This window comes from Mytilus californianus, unplaced genomic scaffold (assembly GCF_021869535.1).
Source record: "Mytilus californianus isolate M0D057914Y unplaced genomic scaffold, xbMytCali1.0.p SCAF_9, whole genome shotgun sequence".
Classification (NCBI taxonomy): domain Eukaryota; kingdom Metazoa; phylum Mollusca; class Bivalvia; order Mytilida; family Mytilidae; genus Mytilus; species Mytilus californianus.
In genome coordinates, this window is record NW_026262745.1 from 88579378 (window position 1) to 88597994 (window position 18617).

The following is an 18617-nucleotide window of genomic DNA, read 5'->3' on the forward strand; positions in this document are numbered from 1 at the left end:
AAAATGATCCTTAAACTATCAAAAACTTGGCAATTACAATGGCTATTTCACAATTACATCATATGTACACCTGTCATGGTATCATAGCTCCGTTCATGTATGTGTAATTTAAGGTTCTGATACATTTTATAATACTAGTAGCTTCTTTCTGAACACTATTGACGACATTGTTAAAACTGCACGAACATATCACAAAACCGCAAATTTAGTGGTTAAAAAATAAACGATAATGACAAAAAAATAATTAAAAACTAAAAACAAAACAAAATTCTGTTGGAAGTAGCATATATTTACATGTATAAATTGTCTAGTGCTTTTATTACAGCGGTATACTTGTTTTATACACAGACCATATTCTGATCATATTCTATGCTAAGATATTGACAAGTCAGAAGTATATATGTTAAAAGTCGTTTTAAATCAATTCATTTCACAGCTGAGGCAAATGTTCCTTCCCATTGTTGAATGGAGGTTAAATAAATGTGAACAATAAAAAAGATGTATATTTCTTAGGCATGGAGCGAGGCATTTCTGAAGTATCTTTGATAGCATTTTTTTCCTATCAAAAATGTATGCTGGTATATATGTAACTCTAGGTGTTTACCTAAAATGTTATGTATATGTAAAAGTTTAAGATTTTTTTTTTAATATTTGCCAAAAAAAAAACATTATCCGGAAAACCATATAATGGCGTTTTGTCCTTTAATTCTGTTTTTGTGATTTTCTAACCTACCTTCTAATTGATACGTTAATCCAAACAGTGCAAGTGTGTAATGCAAACATGCAAAATTCGGCTTTGGTGTATCATGTTGAAACAATACCCATAAATTATGATAATTTTCAATAATTTTAGATAAGATTATGCAAGGAAATGTGTTATTGTTTTCTATTTATCTAGCAAAATTGTATCTTTTTTTACACAAAGATGTCGATAAATAAATTTGATACCCTGCATTTATCATGCATTTCAATAGCATATTGTCAAATTGTTAAAAGATCTCCTCCTTAACAGGGAATCCGTTAGTATTGAAAGTCCCTGTCCTAAATTATTGAATTTGTCATTCTGCATTGACAATATTCAATTTATCTTGGTGTAAGTAATACGCACTCATTCGGGCTAACGCCCTTAATGTGTATCTAATACATATTATTTTCTCCCTCGTTTCACCCCTCCGATAATAAAGTTTTTTCTTAACTAGATATCGTAGAAAAACCAAACACAGTATAGGGTTGTGCGTTCGCTACAAGATCGCCTTGAATTTAACATGTTCAACATAAATATATACAATCAGCCATGCACAAAGGCATAACATTTGTGTCAACTAATTCTGCCTCTTTAAAGGTCAAATGAAAGTTAGTCATTTCACTCTACTATGGAATGAAATGAACGAGAGAACTTTTGACGTGGTATAGTTATAATATAACTGTTCTTTATACTTAATATACTGAGTTTGTACTGCAAGCCGAAAAATCCACTTTGCTCTCTGGATGTCTCTTGGCTTTTGTTTTTGTTTTTGGTTTGTTTGCTATATTATTGACGTAAATAAAACCAACAACTCCTTTTATTCAGATATATAATTTGAGTTCTGTAAATTTCTAGACGTACGTAAGAATGAAAGACGAAAATGCAGGTTTCATAAATGGTCATCAAAGAGCGACACAATTAAAAACAAATAAAAATATAGTTATTACAGCTACAGTCATTTTTTTTTTCTCTATTAAAACATATTTGATACTTTTTGCGCTATTGTCATATATCAAAAAAAATCTAACATTTCCATAAGCTTTCTGTGATTTCCCCGATTCACCATTATGATGTCATGCCACTTACTATATGGATTCAGAAAACAAATTTACGAAATCTATGACCACACAATTGTAACTGTTCCTATCTTTATTAACAAAATTTAGTGTAAATATTTACAACTATAAAAATTAGTAACAGTGGTGGTCTATTCTGCCCGGAAAACAATGCGGACTAAATCTGTGTACAGTGCACGTGGCGGATCCAGTCTTTTTAAATGGGGGTTCCCAACCAAGGATAAAGGGAGGGGATCCAACCGTATGTCCTTATTAACAATAGGGGGTCCAAAATCCCCCCCCCCCATCCGCCACTGTGTGTACCACTGACATTAAATTTTACAAATATGCAAATCGATACTTGTTCTGTTAGGACATTTTACAATTTTATATAATAGAAGTAGGTGAATTAAACAGCAGACATATTGGTTTTCTTGGTTTATATAGAGGAATTGTCTACCCCCGATCAATAATCTCATTAAATTGTACAGATGTGCATACGTATTAGTCTAATATAATCTTTCATCTTATCAAATTTGAATCTCATGATTTTTGTAAAAAGGCGGAATTAAATTTCCAAAGTGATATTCAAACTTATTATTCAAAGACAAACTGACAACGCCATGGCAAAATAAAAAAAAGTCAAAATGACAAACTGTACAGATATGCTAACTTAGAATATATAGAACATACTCTATGACTTCATAACCATAGAAAGACAACGAAAGATCATATCATAAACAAAATTGTATTGAAAGGTCAATGATGAGAAAATTTTAACATTTGTTATACCTAGTACTTCATAATCTTTTTCTGAAAAGTTTTGTCGTCCTGAATATGCATGAAATGTTTGCCACTGGATGTTAAGCAACCAACAATCAATTAATCTTTTGCTCTAAAAAATTAATTAAACAATATAAGCCACAATTGTATCCATCACTTGGTGTCTGTTTAGGGGCCAGCTGAAGCACGCCTCCGGGTGCGGGATTTTCTCGCTGTGTTGAAGACCAATTGGTGGCCTTCGGCTGTTTTCTGCTCTGTGGTCGGGTTGATGTCACTTTGACACATGCATTCCCCATTTCCATTCTCAATTTTGAATAGTATAAAAAGTTGTTTTATTTAAAAGAGACTTTGAATAATAACTTTAAAACACAGTTATGTTATAATTGAACGAGTTCATAAAAACTAGAAATAAAGGACTATATATATACTGGAGTAAAACCAAAAGTTTGTTCCGACACTGGACTTGTAGGCAACGGCTCAGATGTACTTATTTATACTGGATAACCTATATGTGTGGTCATAAAAATTACAGACTAATTTCCTCTATGTAAACACAAGGAGATGTGGTATATTAAGAATTGCTTATGAATTTACAACTATCCGTAAAGTTCAAATGAGGTGGACGAAAGCCACCAGAGACAACCGTACGGCCTTCTAAAAACCATTCCGTTAAGTTGGCTAAAAACGGTCCCAACATGAAAAATATGAAATAATCAAACTCTGAGAAAACTAACGGATTTTACTCAGATCCATCCATCTTGACACCTCAAACATTCAAACACTATATAATTTTAAACCTAACTGACTCGCAATTTTATAATAAACAATAATTATGAACTTTTTAAAATAAGTTATCCATGGGGAATACTTAAAAAATCATCTTATTCACGATGTAAAAATGAATATTTAAAACTTTTCCGTTATATGTTACCTGTGAAATGGCGCCAATGTAGTTTTATTTTTTTGGCGCAAATGAAAGATTGATTTTTTTTTCAAAATTGGCGCAAATGCAATGCACCCCCTCTTTGGAATCATTTAAAAAGGTAAAATTCACCTGTATTGGTATTGCTGGTGTATATTTGTCACACGTTCCATCTACAATATACGGAAATGACACGGCTGGGTACTGTAAAGTTACTGAAGGACGTTTAATGTCAAATTCATATCCCCGGGCGAAAACATGATTATTTACCGGTTTGTCAAAACGCCGTTTGTATACTTACCAAAGTGTATTGATCTTTCACGCTGTCTAGTCTAAGATTAAAAGTTTAGGCAATTTTTGTAGGTTTTTAAAGTGAACGGAAAATGAGCTTTGCAACAGTGTCTCTAACGATAAAAAAAATAATGTGGTCCGTCAATATGACATATTACAGAGGCAGGTATAAATATTTGTAAAATTGGCTTAAATATTTCATTTAACAGCAATTTGTAGAACTGATTATTTTGATCCCTCGAACACGTGTAAAATAATGAGTATTTATATTATTTAGATTCTTTCATATAATTGTTTTTGTTTATTGTATTCACGAATTTTATATAAACTCATGACGTTTAGACCTTGACATTTCGTGTAGACACCTGGGGCACTATTTGATTTTTAAGAATAATCTTAAACTGCACAAAAATTCGTCAATGTTTGTCTCGAATATGATCAAAAAGGACATCTTGTTTATTCAATTTTTTTAAAGTAACCAAACTGGATTATTTTTGTATAAAGCAAAGATATCGGAAAGTTCTCAAAATCATTTTTCTCTGGTGGTCCTTGAAGAAAATCTTCTGTTCCTAACTATTATTTCTATTGCATAATTTCGATGGTCAAAACCTTCGGACCACCACTTTTCAAAAATTTTCATTGTATATGGATCTATATGCAAGTATATATATACAATGTATACCAGACATTTCTCTGACTGTTTTTTCTTCTTTTTTTTTTAATAAATCCGTTGGTTGTGTACTGATTGATACTTCAGTCTTGGAGAACAAGATTTATTTCAGTACTATAGTTGTAATTAGCTTTGAGCAAACTTCCAGTAATTGCAAATACCCTTATTTCCCTGCTTTGTGTCTATTGTCTTAATGTAAGTTTTTTTTTGTGTGTCTCGTACCGATCTTTTGAGTTAATCTAATTGCAATTGATTTGTGCAGGTTGTTCTAATATTGTTCTGTTACACCACTGTCCCAGCCTCGGGGAGGGTTAAGCGCTCACAAACATGTTATTGTACTGTTACACCACTGTCCCAGGTTAGGGGGCTGGTTGGGCCGGATCCCGCTAACATGTTTAACACCGCCACATTCTGTATGTATGCTCTGTCCAAAGTCAAAGTCAAATGTAATTCAGTGGTTGTCGTATTTTGCTGTGTTACATATTTGTTTTTCGTTCATTTTTTTTTGTACATTAATTTGACCGTTAGTTTTCTCGTTTGAATTGTTTTACATTTGTGATTTCGGGGCCTTTTATAGCTGACTATGCGGTATGGGCTTTGCTTATTGTTAAATGCCGTACGGTGACCTATAGCTGTTAATTGCTGTGTCATTTGGTCTCTTCTGGAGGGTTGTCTCATTGGCAATCTTCGTTTTTATATCAACCCTGCCATATTCTGTGTGTGTCTATCCCAAGTCAGGAGCCTGTAGTTTAGTTGTTGTCGTTGGTTCATGTCTCGACTCATATTTGATATTTTGTAAATTATTTTGTTATATATAATTAGGCCGTAAGTTTTCTCGTTTGAATTGTTTCGCACACTTTTCACGTCGGGCCTTTTGACAGTATCGGGTTTTGTCATTGTTGAAGGCCTTAATTACGGTTGTCTATAATTGCTTACATCCACTTCATATTTGAACTCCGGTGGATAGTTGCCTCATTAGCAATCATACATTTCTTCGTTTTTATTTATTTACCTGACTTTTAAACTCGTGTTTTGAACCGAGTCCTGAGCATGCATGACATATTTGTCACTGGGCGTTAATAATTAGCAACAAACAATCAACCAATTAAACTTGTGTTAAATAAGAAGAAAAACCATTTGATATTCATTCATTTAGTGGGGTGGGCTGGTAATTAAGAGCTGAAAAATATGCATAATAAGCGAAAGATTAAAAATGTTAATAATGCCCTCTATAAATTTAAACTGACCACCACGGAATAGCCCAACTTAGTGTTGAAAGTAGCGTTAAACACCAATCAATCAAAATCCCTTCCCTAGAATATCAAATAGTCGTCCCTTAACATTTTTGTCCGTGTAGTTCTTATATTTATCCAGCTTATCGTCATACAAGGATGTCCTATTAAGACTGTCATACCATAAAAACGTTTATAACACAGCTCACATTCCAATATATCTGCATTCATAAATTTATTAATGTCATTTAGACTAAACGACGCCATGTTTGTTATGTGCCTCTGCCGTTTAAACTACCTATCAAAAACGAAGAGGTGGAAGAGGGCCAGAAGATCTTCCCTATGCAAAAAAACAGAAATGGACCTCTTCTGGCTCACTACCGAAGAACAAAAAAACACGCCCCTGTTTCTTGTTGAAGACTGATTTACCCGGTACGTCTAAACACCACCTAGGCCGCCTTGGTGCACTAAGCTCTGAAAACTGCACTAAGCCCATGATGGAACAGTCATAAAAGTACCAAGGTCATTCAGTATGATAATGTTGTAAATAAAGAGCATATATTTAAATTTTGGTGTAAATGTATTTAGAAATGAAAGAGTTATAAACATTTTACATGGCACGCGCCGACTTTTGTATAATGTGTCCAGTTATCATAGTGTTGATTGAATCCACCGAAGCTTGACGAGTTCATATAAACCAATACCAATATCTTTATTCCCATAACCATTGCAGATACATAGGTACAGAGAGAGTGCAAAATATGTACATGAATATGCATCTATTTACAAAACATATATACAATACAGTGGTTTCTAAATAATATACATTTTAGCTAGGAGGACCCACATGTTTATTTATACACTTTGTAAACTTACATAATCTTTTTAGCTCTGAATTTTTGTTTAATTTGCTCATCAATTTTCTAAACTTTAGTGTATTAACATAAGCCAAATAGTACTTATCAAGGTATAATTTTCTACTGTCGTTAAAAAATGGACATTCTAGCAGATAATGAAATTCGTCTCCAATGCTACCAATATTACAAAGATGACATTTTCTATCATTTCTATTAACATTATTCCACCTCCCTGTCTCTATTGAGAGTCTGTAGTTTGTGGTTCTATATCTACACAAAATAATACTTTCGTGCATATCCAACATATCAAAATATTTTTTTTCAAAATTTAATTCTAACTTAAAAATTCTATAATCTACTGATTATGTAGACTCTTGAAATTGTGTATTCCACAACTGTTTGTATTGGTCTTGTAATCGCAACTTTAGTGCATTTTTTAATCATATATCATTACCAAAACATTGAGAAATCCAAATATTTGAAAAACCACATGCATCCAATATATTTTTAACTTCACTCACAAAAAATGTACATACATTATTAACAGTAAATAGTGTTTTTAATAGTGTATATGCGATAGAAGATAACTTAGTCTCTTTAGCAGATACTAATTTACACCAATAAGATACTATTTTTAATTTAAAGGATATCTACCAAGTTCTCCGTATACCATATAGCTAGGTGTGGAATTTTCAGTTTCAAAAGAAGTTTACAGAATTTCTGATGGATTCTTTCTATAATTTCAACATCACCATGCCTCCAAATTTCACATCCATACAAAAGTATGGGTTTCACAACTTTATAGAAAAGATCTAAGTGACACTGAGTGGAAAGATTATGTATGCGGCCTGATTTCAACACCTTAAACATAGCTTGTGTGGCTTTTTCTGCTAGGTGTTTCTGTGCTATTTTAGTATTACCAGTTCTAGATAATAATATGCCCAAATAGTTAAATTCTTTTAATATTTTCAATGTCAGTGCCGTCTATAGCTATATAAAAATGTAAATTTGACGGCATTCTGCCTCTAGAAAAAATCATCACTTTAGTTAACTTTAAGCTTCCAAATATTACAGTATTCACTGAAAGAATCCAGCTGTTTCTGTAAATCATCAGCACTTTCTGCCAATAGTACTATGTCGTCTGAACTAAGGATATGAATGGAAAGGTTAAATATGCACCAAGATCGTAAATTAAGATTGATTATTATAATGTAAAAAAATATGTTCAAAGTTGGTTCGAAAATCTTAAGAGATTTAAAAGTTATCATAAAAAAGAAGATGTGGTATGATTGCCAATGATACAACTCTCCACAAGAGACCAAATGACACAGAAATTAACAACTATAGGTCACCGTACGGCCTTCAACAATGAGCAAAGTCCATACCGCACAGTCAGCTATAAAAGGCCCCGAAATGACAATGTAAAACAATTCAAACGAGAAAACTAACGGCCTAATTTATGTACAAAAAATGAACAAAAAACAAATATGTAACACATAAACAAACAACAACCACTGAATTACAGGCTCCTGACTTGGGACAGGCACATACATAAAGAATGTGGAGTTAAACATGTTAGCGGGATCCCAACCCTCCCCCTAACCTGGGACAGTGGTGTAACAGTACAACATAAGAACGAACTATAAAAATCAGTTGAAAGAGGCTTAACTCATCAGATGGATAAAAATACAAATACTACAAATACAAGTTAACATTTTTACGGGGCACGCGCTCTTCTTGTGTAATGTCTGATCACCTTGAAAATTGATCCAACCAATCTTTAACTGGTAAATTATGTTTCCTTGTTGCTAAGTAGTAATGATAAAAGGGCTGTTGATCTTTTCTTTGATGCTTTGTTAGAAAAAATATATTTGGAAAAAGTGATTGTTTAATTGCGCTAGTTGAAATAAAAACAGTGAAACAATAGAAATTGGCTTTTACTCAAAGACATATCTGATTTACCTATGGCGTTTTTGTCGTTTGGTTGCTGTCAAATTGAAGTTTATTCCACATCTCCTATAGTTTGAGTTCTGTTTGATTACTTTTTATTACCGTCTCCTCGGAGACGGTATTAAGAGTTGAACGATGGACAGTCTGCGGGCTGAAGGCTTTCTTACTACCTAATTGGAAGATATTACTTACGCTGTCATAATTAAATTTCGTTCATTGGTTGGGACAATTCAAACCTAGTAAATGTCTTTTAATCCCGTAGAGTGTCGGATCTGAACTCTTTATTTTAGTAAATAGATTTGCCTGGTTACCAATCATGCATATCGGTACACAGGTAACACTTATCTATAAATAGCCAAATCTCCTGAAGATTTGTAAACACACACGTGATTATTTCATGTTACGTACATTTTATACGTGAAAACATAAGAAAACTTTTAGGAAAATGCCTTTTTCTTAGGTTATATTTATTTATACTCAGTAAGATTTGATTTGATTTGATTTTTGGTGTTTTAAAGCCACTTTGAAGCACCGCTTTTGGGCTATTTCGTGGCGGCCAGTTTTTATTGGTGGAGGAAGCCGGAGCGCCGGGAGAAAACCACCGACCTTCGATAGGAAAACTGACAATCCTAGTCAATTAAGATTGGAGTCGAGTGCACCCGCACGAGCGGGGTTCGAACTCACAACCTCAGTGTTGACTGGCTAGTGATTACAGTAGTAACTACTTAGACCACTCGGCCACCGAGGCCCCCTACTCAGTAAGATAATCTAAAGGCAACACAAACATTTTAAAACGGAGATATCAAATAATTTCTGTTCGATTAATATTAATTTACACAAGAATTTTTATCTCAGGGGGCGGGGGCGGCGGCGGCGGCACTTCGACCTTTTTATGGCAGAGGTGAGCAGCTGAGACATCCAATACCCCACTCTTTATATATATATATATATATATATATATATATATATATATATATATATATATATATATATATGAACAAGTCTAAATTGAAAACAACGTTCAAACCTATGATTGCGTTGGATAAAAACCGCAATTTTTATACGTGTGCATGCAAAACAAATTTCTTGGTAGAGGGGTCTAAATACAGCACAAACAACATTTTCCAAAAGACCAAATGAGTGAAAAAGTATATTTTAACAAAACGCATTTGACTAGCAGGTCGAACAACTGATGTTCTTAAACCCTGCTGACTGCCATTGGCGATTGACAAATAAACGGATCACAAGATGTAACAATTAGATCTTATCATTAATTTATTACCAAACAGAAAACAATAAACTTGCGGAAAAGATGGTATACCGCAAACATGAGGTGCAAACATTTGTACACCATATCCGGATTTCGACAATTAATGTCTCTTCAGTGATGTTAGGAATCGAAACGGTATTTGGAAGGCCATATAATTTACCTCAATTTAGGATAGACTCTTGAATTTTGAAAGAGTCAAAATAGGATGAACGGATCATATAAGTCCGAAGGCAAATATAATACAAGCCCAAACGAACAAATATAAACAAGTCTAAATTGAAAACAACGTTCAAACGCATGATTGCGTTGGATAAAAACCGCAATTTTTATACGTGTGCATGCAAAACAAATTTCTTGGTAGAGGGGTCTAAATACAGCACAAACAACATTTTCCAAAAGACCAAATGAGTGAAAAAGTATATTTTAACAAAACGCATTTGACTATATATATTGAATGATAAAAGAACATACATGCAGTTACCCTAGCTATCATATATTTTTTACAATACGTATATATACCTGCCGTGACATAGCTATCATTGTTACGTTATTTCATGGGGAGATACTAGTAAATAGATTTGACAAATATCTTAAACATTTACGAAAGTGATTTTAGAGACATATATACACAATCTCTGGTGATTTTAATTGCATCTGTAAAAAAATATCGACATCTGATTAGTTTCAGATTCAATCATCAACCTTGTCTTATATTTCACCTAAATTTCTCGACCTCATGCAATTTCATGAAGCTTCAAACAGTGACCTATCCCAGCGACTCATCCATTCCACTCATTACATAATAAGTGCCCCCACACACACCCCAAGATCGTTTGGCTGAGTTGGATGTTGTCTAGATCTACCTAGCTAGCTCTTCCTAGCAAGATATAGCAGAGGTTGAAGAACAGAAGACTAAAAATATATCTAAAAGGGAATATAAGAAGAGCAAAAAACTACTCTCAGACGATGTATGCTAACATATTTTAAGCAATGTTTAATTTCTATGAATGATTTTAAAGGAGATGTGAAGTATACATAATTAATTTAGACAGCAACCTAATTAAGCAACAAACAAAACGTGACAATTTACTTCTAAAGTTCAATCTACGGTCTTCTTCAATGGACATGTCATTACAACATTTTAAAGTTTTTTATCCTCCCAAGTCTAACTATAATATATAGAATAGTTGTGAATATGTGAGCCAAAATTAGTTCCTGTGAAAAAAGTTCCAGTGGAACAAATATCACAGGAAATATATTCTGGGAGAACTTTTTTCACAGATAATTTCTATATGATTTGTTCCATCTCTATAAAATAAGTTCAACAATTTACCTGGTGAAATAAGTTCTGGGTTTGTGAAATTTGTTCCTTACCTAGTGAAATAAGTTCAAGGTTTGTGAGATTTGTTCCTTACCTGGTGAAATAAGTTCCTTGTCTGTAGATATGTTCCACTGGTTATACAAGTTATCTTTTATACTGAGCATTGTTATCAGTGAGCTTAAAGTTATAATTCAAGTTCATTATAAAAACATGTATTATATTGATAATGTAATAAATAAAAGGTGTAAACATCCAATATGGATTCTGTGGAGTATAGCAAAATGTTTAATTACATTATGCATACAAAAATATCCAAATGACAATAATTTAATGAGGCAGATAAGCGAAGAATAAGAAAAATCCGTCAGAAATTTTTTATAGATCAATCATTTATTTATGAATATTGCAATTCAACATATGTTACTTCATATCAGAATTTGTAGATAAACTGTTATCACAGAAATATGTCTCATCCTTTTGTAATTTTGATTATGCAAATGTTGAAATTAAAATAGCAATACTTTAACATGTTTCATAAGTTATGCAAATATTCAAAGTCAATGAACCATGACTGAGGTACATGGCTAAACAATTTCCATGTAAATGAGATGTGCCAAAGCTAATACAACTGCATACCAAATACCATTGAATTATTATAAGTCGTTCCCTTTAAACAAACCTAAACACAAACATTAACTTATAAACTATGTAAAAGTTTCAAAGTCAATGAACCATGAAGAGGGGGTGAGGCTATATAATATCCATGGAAACGATATTTGCAAATGCCAATAAATTTGCATACCAAATATCGTTTACTTAACATTAGCAGTTCATCTTAAACTGATCTAATCACAAACTAATACATGTAAACTAAGCAAAAGTTTCTTAGTCGATAGACAATGACTGAGGGGGCGGGGCCAAATATTCTCCATGGTAATGAGATGTGCTAATGCTTATACAACTGAATACCAATTAACATTTGCCTACCCTAAATGGTTCTCCTTGAACTGACCTTATCACAAACTAATACATGTTAACTTAGCAAAATTCTCAAAGTCAATAGACCATGACTAAGGGAGCCAAATAATCTCCATGGAAATAAGATATGCCAATGCTTATACAACTGCATACCAAATATCATTGACCTACCACTAGTTGTTCCCCATAAACTGACCTAATCACAAACTAATACATGTAAAGTAAGCAAAAGTTTCAAAGTCAATAGACCATGACTGAGGGGACAGGGCCAAATAATCTCCATGGAAATGAGATGTGCCAATGCTAATACAACTGCATACCAAATATGATTGACCTACCACTTGTGGTTCGCCATAAACTAGACCTAATCACAAACTAATACATTGTTGACGACGCCGCCGCCGCCGACGCCGGAAACAGCATACCTATGTCTCGCTTTTTGACTCCGTCAAGGCGAGACAAAAAATGAAATAGTGTGTTTTAAATATTTATCGCAGTTGTTAATAATAGTTGTGCATTTGTTTTTTAATCATATTATCTACGTACAATATATGTGCTGACTTAATTTGATTTTCTCAAAGATTTACCTTATTTTGAACGTTGTCGTGTTGTTTAAAGACTTCAATGTTGAATATTAAACTTGTCAGGTACAACTATAGAATGTTTTGCTTGATATAAAGTTAATGCATCATGTTAATCTATAACACCCGGAACTTATTTAACATTTAGTAAAAAAATTAGTTCCGGAACAAATTTTACAGTGCTGGAACATATTTTCTTAAAATATATATTCCGGGTAAAAATTTTCGGTGATATAAATTCCGGTGGAACATATTTCCTATGAAATAAGTTCCAGCGGAACAAATGTCACGCCGGAACATTTTTTTTGTTACAAAAAATAATCTTAATAGCAAAAAATAATTCAGATATTACTTGGAACTATGAGCAGGGTCAGGAACAAACTTCTAATGTTTGTTTTGAGGTTTATTGACTATTTATACTAGACATGCTAAATGAGAGAAAGAGAAAGAAAAGAAAATTATAAATTTAAAAGACGAAAATACTGTTGGCACTTTAAAAGATTATTCTTAATTGTATGTTTTCTACAAGAATTGTAAAAACAAGTATAAACATACATATACTATGATCATAAAACAAAAAGACATTTATATGTCAACATACGAACGGTCTCCCACAAAAGATTATGTCAATCCAGTATGTCAAGCTTTTAAGGGTAAGTATGATAAGGGCCTTATTCGTCACCCAACATTAAATGGTATAGTAAATAAATATGAAGATATGTACAAGTAAAACAATAACAAAAGATACAGTATCAAGCTGTATGCTTGATTAAGTTTTGGTCAAATTTGTTGATTCTCTTATGTTGATGGCCTCATAGTGAACTTAAAGTAGCTTTGCAGAACTTATCACCTTCTTTATAACCAACGACGTCTATTATGATTTGAAAAAAAATGGCGGCGAAACTACTTTGTTTTCAGGCGCTTACAATAGGTCTTATATAACAAATTACCCGTCTCACGACTCTGAGTATTTTTCATCAAAAAATAAAATCAAGAAGTCCAATAACACCAAATAATCTGAAAAAAGAAACATTTAATTGTTAAGGATACTCATTATTCAAATATAGAAAAAGAGGCGTGGGGCATTCCACATTGCAGTCCAACTACAATGAATAGACTAAATCTTCATCGACAACAAAAATAACCATACATATATGTGAAGCTATACATTTTAAGGATCATTTTTGAAAAGATGTGAGATACCGTTGGAAATATATTAATTGTGTTCTTATATGTTTAAATTTTACTACGTTTCACTCTCTATTAGGCATGGGGCGAATTACATTGCAATGTAATGCATTATATTACAATTACTTTGACCAAACCATGCATTATATTACAATTACAATTACATGCATTTATCAAAGTAATGCATTATATTACAATTACTTTTGCAAAGTAATGCCTTGAATTACACATTACATTTGAAAATTTTATTAGTGAATAGAAAAATTAAACATTTTGAAAAACAACTACATTTCACAAAAGATTATAGCATATGCAGTAACTGTTCCATGAATTGAATATAAGTATACATGAAAAAAGTCTATTTAATTTGACTTTTACAATTTTTAATTATTTTAACTTAATGTTGACTTTACTTTTATAAAAATATTTTTTGTTGTTTTTCTTTAAATTTTAAACGAAATATTTAATTACTGTGAATTACTTCCCTAATTATAAAATAAACATAGACCTTAATTAAAATTAACATATTCTTAATTAATCAAGAAATCTTAAATTTGGTTTAGTTAAAACTCCAACAATATGTTAAAGATGTAGTATGTGAAAAAAGTAATGACATGTAATGCCATGTAATGCATGAACTTACACAACTTTTTGCTAAAGTAATGCATTATATTACAATTACATGTAATGCACAAATTGCTGCATTACACATTACATGCAATTACTTGGAAAAATGTAATGCATTACCATGCATTACAATTACAAATTTGCATTACCCCATGCCTGCTCTCTACACTTTTCGATGCCTATTATGAACGAAAAACTTTCAGGTGGAAGCGGCCATACTTTTCTAACACAAATAAACAAGCAAACAACCAAAGAAAAAGCCAACGAACAACTCCGATATCTGTTTGAAAAAAAATAATCGATAAAAAGACATTACCCCCAATTTCCAGTTTTAATACTTTCCCCCCAAAAAAATTGGTAAATCTAAAAAAAGGTATAAGCCTTTTATAATTTTTGTTATCTACTACAATTTACATACAATTTTGAACGAATTGAACTACAAAGAGAAAACATTTTCCACTTTCATCAGCTATGAGACGGCTAGCTTTTTAGAAAAGCTATTACTTGTTCAGTTTATAAGAATTCATAATTGAAAGGGTTATTTGCATGATTATAGATCAATTGCTTTTCTTTCACCCAAGCCATGCATATACTCAGAGGACAAAAAGGATAAAAAAACTTGAACACAAGTACAGTATAAGTAAACTTTTTGAAAATAAAATAGTTCCCTACTTTACCATCTTACTATTTTATGACGTATTAGGACCTAAATTAAATAAATTTTTTTGCAAAGTTTTAAAATATCCAGTTACCTTTAAAGAATAATGATAAGATCCGAAATAAGGTAACTTTAAACTGTGAAGGAAAACATGTATATATGATGAATCGTTCTAAACCCCAACCCTTTTACATAAGTCTTATAAAATAACCTTCTCATTATAAATTCTGATGTACGTATAGCACCTTTAACTAACAATTATAAGAAAGTTTAATTTAAGACCACTTAAATTCTAAATTCTTATTTGTAAATATATCCAGTTCTTACTTAACTTATTCTTACACTTCAGCACATTATGAATATTATTTTTAAAATTTTATGATGACAATCCTATGAATTAGTTATAATATTAATTATTTAGTAATTATTATTGCCTAAATTCAGTCATCTGTACATAATTAAATGTTTCCTTATGTTCTAAGGTGTATATAGTTGCTACAATTATACCCTATGGGTAATGCTCCACAATTAATGGAGGAATATACAAGAAACTGAACTGAACTGAACTGATTAATCGTAGCATGGAAGTACTATATTCAATATAGTACTTCCATGGTCTTAATATCCATCCAATGCATAGTAATATTTCTTTTTCATCACTTTTTTTATTCTTAAATATAAGCGTTGTCTATTTCTATCTGACAAGCACACACATGGACTTTTTCATTTGTATAGAAAGTCCCTGGCCAACAATAGCAACAACGTCCTTTTGATGATCAATTCATTATAAAAAAAACTACTAAACTCTCTAAACTAAACTATGTGGACAGTGGGTCATCGCACACAGGTTTGTTTAACAAGACAGCTGATTGGATAAATGTGATAGATTGTCACGCCTACATTAAACTGTTGTCCAATCAAATGCCAGCAGAAACCTGTCAATAAAAAGGTTATTGCAAGCGTGGATAAGTTAGAGATTTGATTGTGTATTCGATATTTGAACAAAAAGTTAGATAATCACTATTCGTTTAGAATTAAATTGCGAAGAAAGTGTTCGTGTAACAACCCTCCCCTTTTCCCGTTTTCGCCTTCTAATGTTTACACTTTCTTTTTTAACAGAAAAGTATTAAATATGAGCGTACTGCAAGTTTCTGAATTTTACAAGCATTCTATATAGCGACTTGTGATTTCGGGGAACGTCATATTTTCAAGATTTCACAGACCTCTGAAAAAGTTAGAACATACAAGTTTCATCTACCATTTGCAGAAAAAACAATACCAAATTATATTTGTAAATTGGAAGAGATTAAGAATTATAGTTTAATATCCGTACTAAAAATCGTCTGAAATATATCAAAACATATTTCTCTCTGCCTGAATGCAATCGAAAGCAAATTTTCATTTTATTCTTCATCTATTTGCAAAAGACGAAGAATTCTCCTTAAAACTGTAAATTATTAAACAGGCATACTAACTTTAAAGGATAAAATACAAGTTTGTACTACCATCCAAGGAAATAAGTGTTCCATAAAGTAACTAATCCTTAATTCACAACCGTCAAAACTCAGGACTCATTTTTGATATTTACCTGAGAGATCATAAAGGACATACATCTACCAAGAACTTATTATAACCAAAATGGCAAAAATGAAACAATATCTATTTTTTTTTTGGTAGACGAGTAGCAAATTGAATAAGGAAATGTTATTGAAAGAGAATTAAGATATATGATAATTTTTCCAAGCAAAGTGGCAAAAACATGCATATATAGTGTTACGTAGGTGCAAAACAAAACTATATATTAATAGTCAATTTCGACTATTTAATAAAGGATTATAGGTCGAACACGACACACGATTCTTGATTTCCAATGTACATGATTTAAAACCGTGTTTTTTTCTTCTACAGATTGCATTTTGAAGAACACATGCTTGGCCATGATCGTTGAATGTTCAGCGTACAATATTACATAATATTCAGGATGATTTCAACGAAAGGCAAACGAAAAAGATTTATTTTTTTAAATCCGAGCATTCCTTAAATTCAACATTTAAAACCGTTTTGTTTTACGCAAAACATATAAAATTGAGAATGACTGATGTACTTTTTATTCTCTCTAACAATTAGGATTGGTAGTCCCGACAGCTTTCTCTCCATTAGTAAGGGAGGTCCTGGGTAAGGGAGGTCCTATTCTTAACAGTAAGCGAACACTGAAAAGTCACAGGACAAAAAGTCACAGGACAGGAAGTGACAATTGTTTAAGTATGTAAGAGAAATATCTTGAAAAATTACTTTGTTTTACAGTTTATGAAATTGTTCATTAGCCTTGGTAAATGAAGATTTATTAAATTTTAATCATGCAAATGATATAATATTTCTTAGCACCATGAAGCTGTTTAGGTACCAATCCACTTTGATAGTTTGTTTACTAAACAATTATTTGTTCATTTAATACATTTGTTTACAGAGTTGGTTTATATATACAATAGTTCAAGATACATACAAAATATATTTTTTTAAATAAGTAGTTTCTCTTTTTCAAAGAAAATAGTCTCAGAAACTGAATTGTGACCTTTCGTCTGTGACCTTTTGTCCACAAGCACGCATTATTTATGAGTAAAGTTGGAACAAAGGTCAATTTGGCTCTGATTCACAACAATTGTTCTCTTGTTAACATGACCTTTTTTGTCGACACGCGCTCGCCGTATCAGGCTAGAACAAACCAATGCATATCAATGTCACATGTGTCTTTTCCTCGACTGAATGTTATAACAATATTAATATTGAATACAATTGTAACGTAATGAATTGCATTTGATCCTAGTCCTAAGTTTAATTTTTGGTTGAATCAGTTGAACATCTAAGTGATCATCGATGTGTAATATTTGACACTGGACATTATTTTAGGAGCGATGCAATACAAATAATGTATTTCTATCAATCATTTACTTCAGTTAAAGACTTTTGAATGTAACAATATGGTACAAATCGATTTGATTTACTGAATTGCATATTTCTTTTTATCGAAATGAAAATATTATAAACTGCTCCCGGTTAATATAAATAAGAAGATGTGGTATGTGTGCCAAATAATCATCTCCATCCAAGTTACAAAGTATAAAACAATTATAGATTAAAAATACGGCCTCAACACGGAGCTTTGGCTCACACCGAACAGCAAGCTATAAGGGTCCCCAAAATGACTAGTGTAAAACAATTCAAAATGGAAAAACAAAGGTATAATCTATAAGTACAGTCATTTCGCTACGTTATTCTATAGCTTTTTGGTCAATTTCGAAAAAGCAAGTAAGCATCTCACTGTTTTTTAAATGAGAAGTAACGCTGGTGTTATAAAAAAAATCTGATACGAAACAGAAATATAAACCGTACACAAGATTTTATCAATCGTTGTTTGATATTTTTCTATATGATTTATTCTTGTATTAGTTCTTGCTAAAAAAAACTTGATGATAAAAAAAAATCAAGAGA

At 32.0% G+C, this 18617-nt stretch overlaps 1 protein-coding gene across 5 annotated transcripts in view; it reads right to left on the bottom strand.

The window, feature by feature from the left end:
- LOC127716014 (uncharacterized) overlaps positions 1-18617 on the bottom strand; it is a 42775-nt gene that overhangs the window by 7962 nt on the left and 16196 nt on the right. Inside the window, exon 1 of one of the 5 annotated variants that reach the window (XM_052222128.1) lies at positions 11191-11286. The exons of 3 other annotated variants lie outside the window; for them this stretch is intronic. The gene's annotated coding sequence lies outside the window, so the exon portion shown is untranslated. Of the gene's footprint in view, positions 1-11108; positions 11157-11190; positions 11287-18617 lie in introns of those variants that run through there. One more of the 5 variants, XM_052222130.1, reaches the window with a different exon arrangement.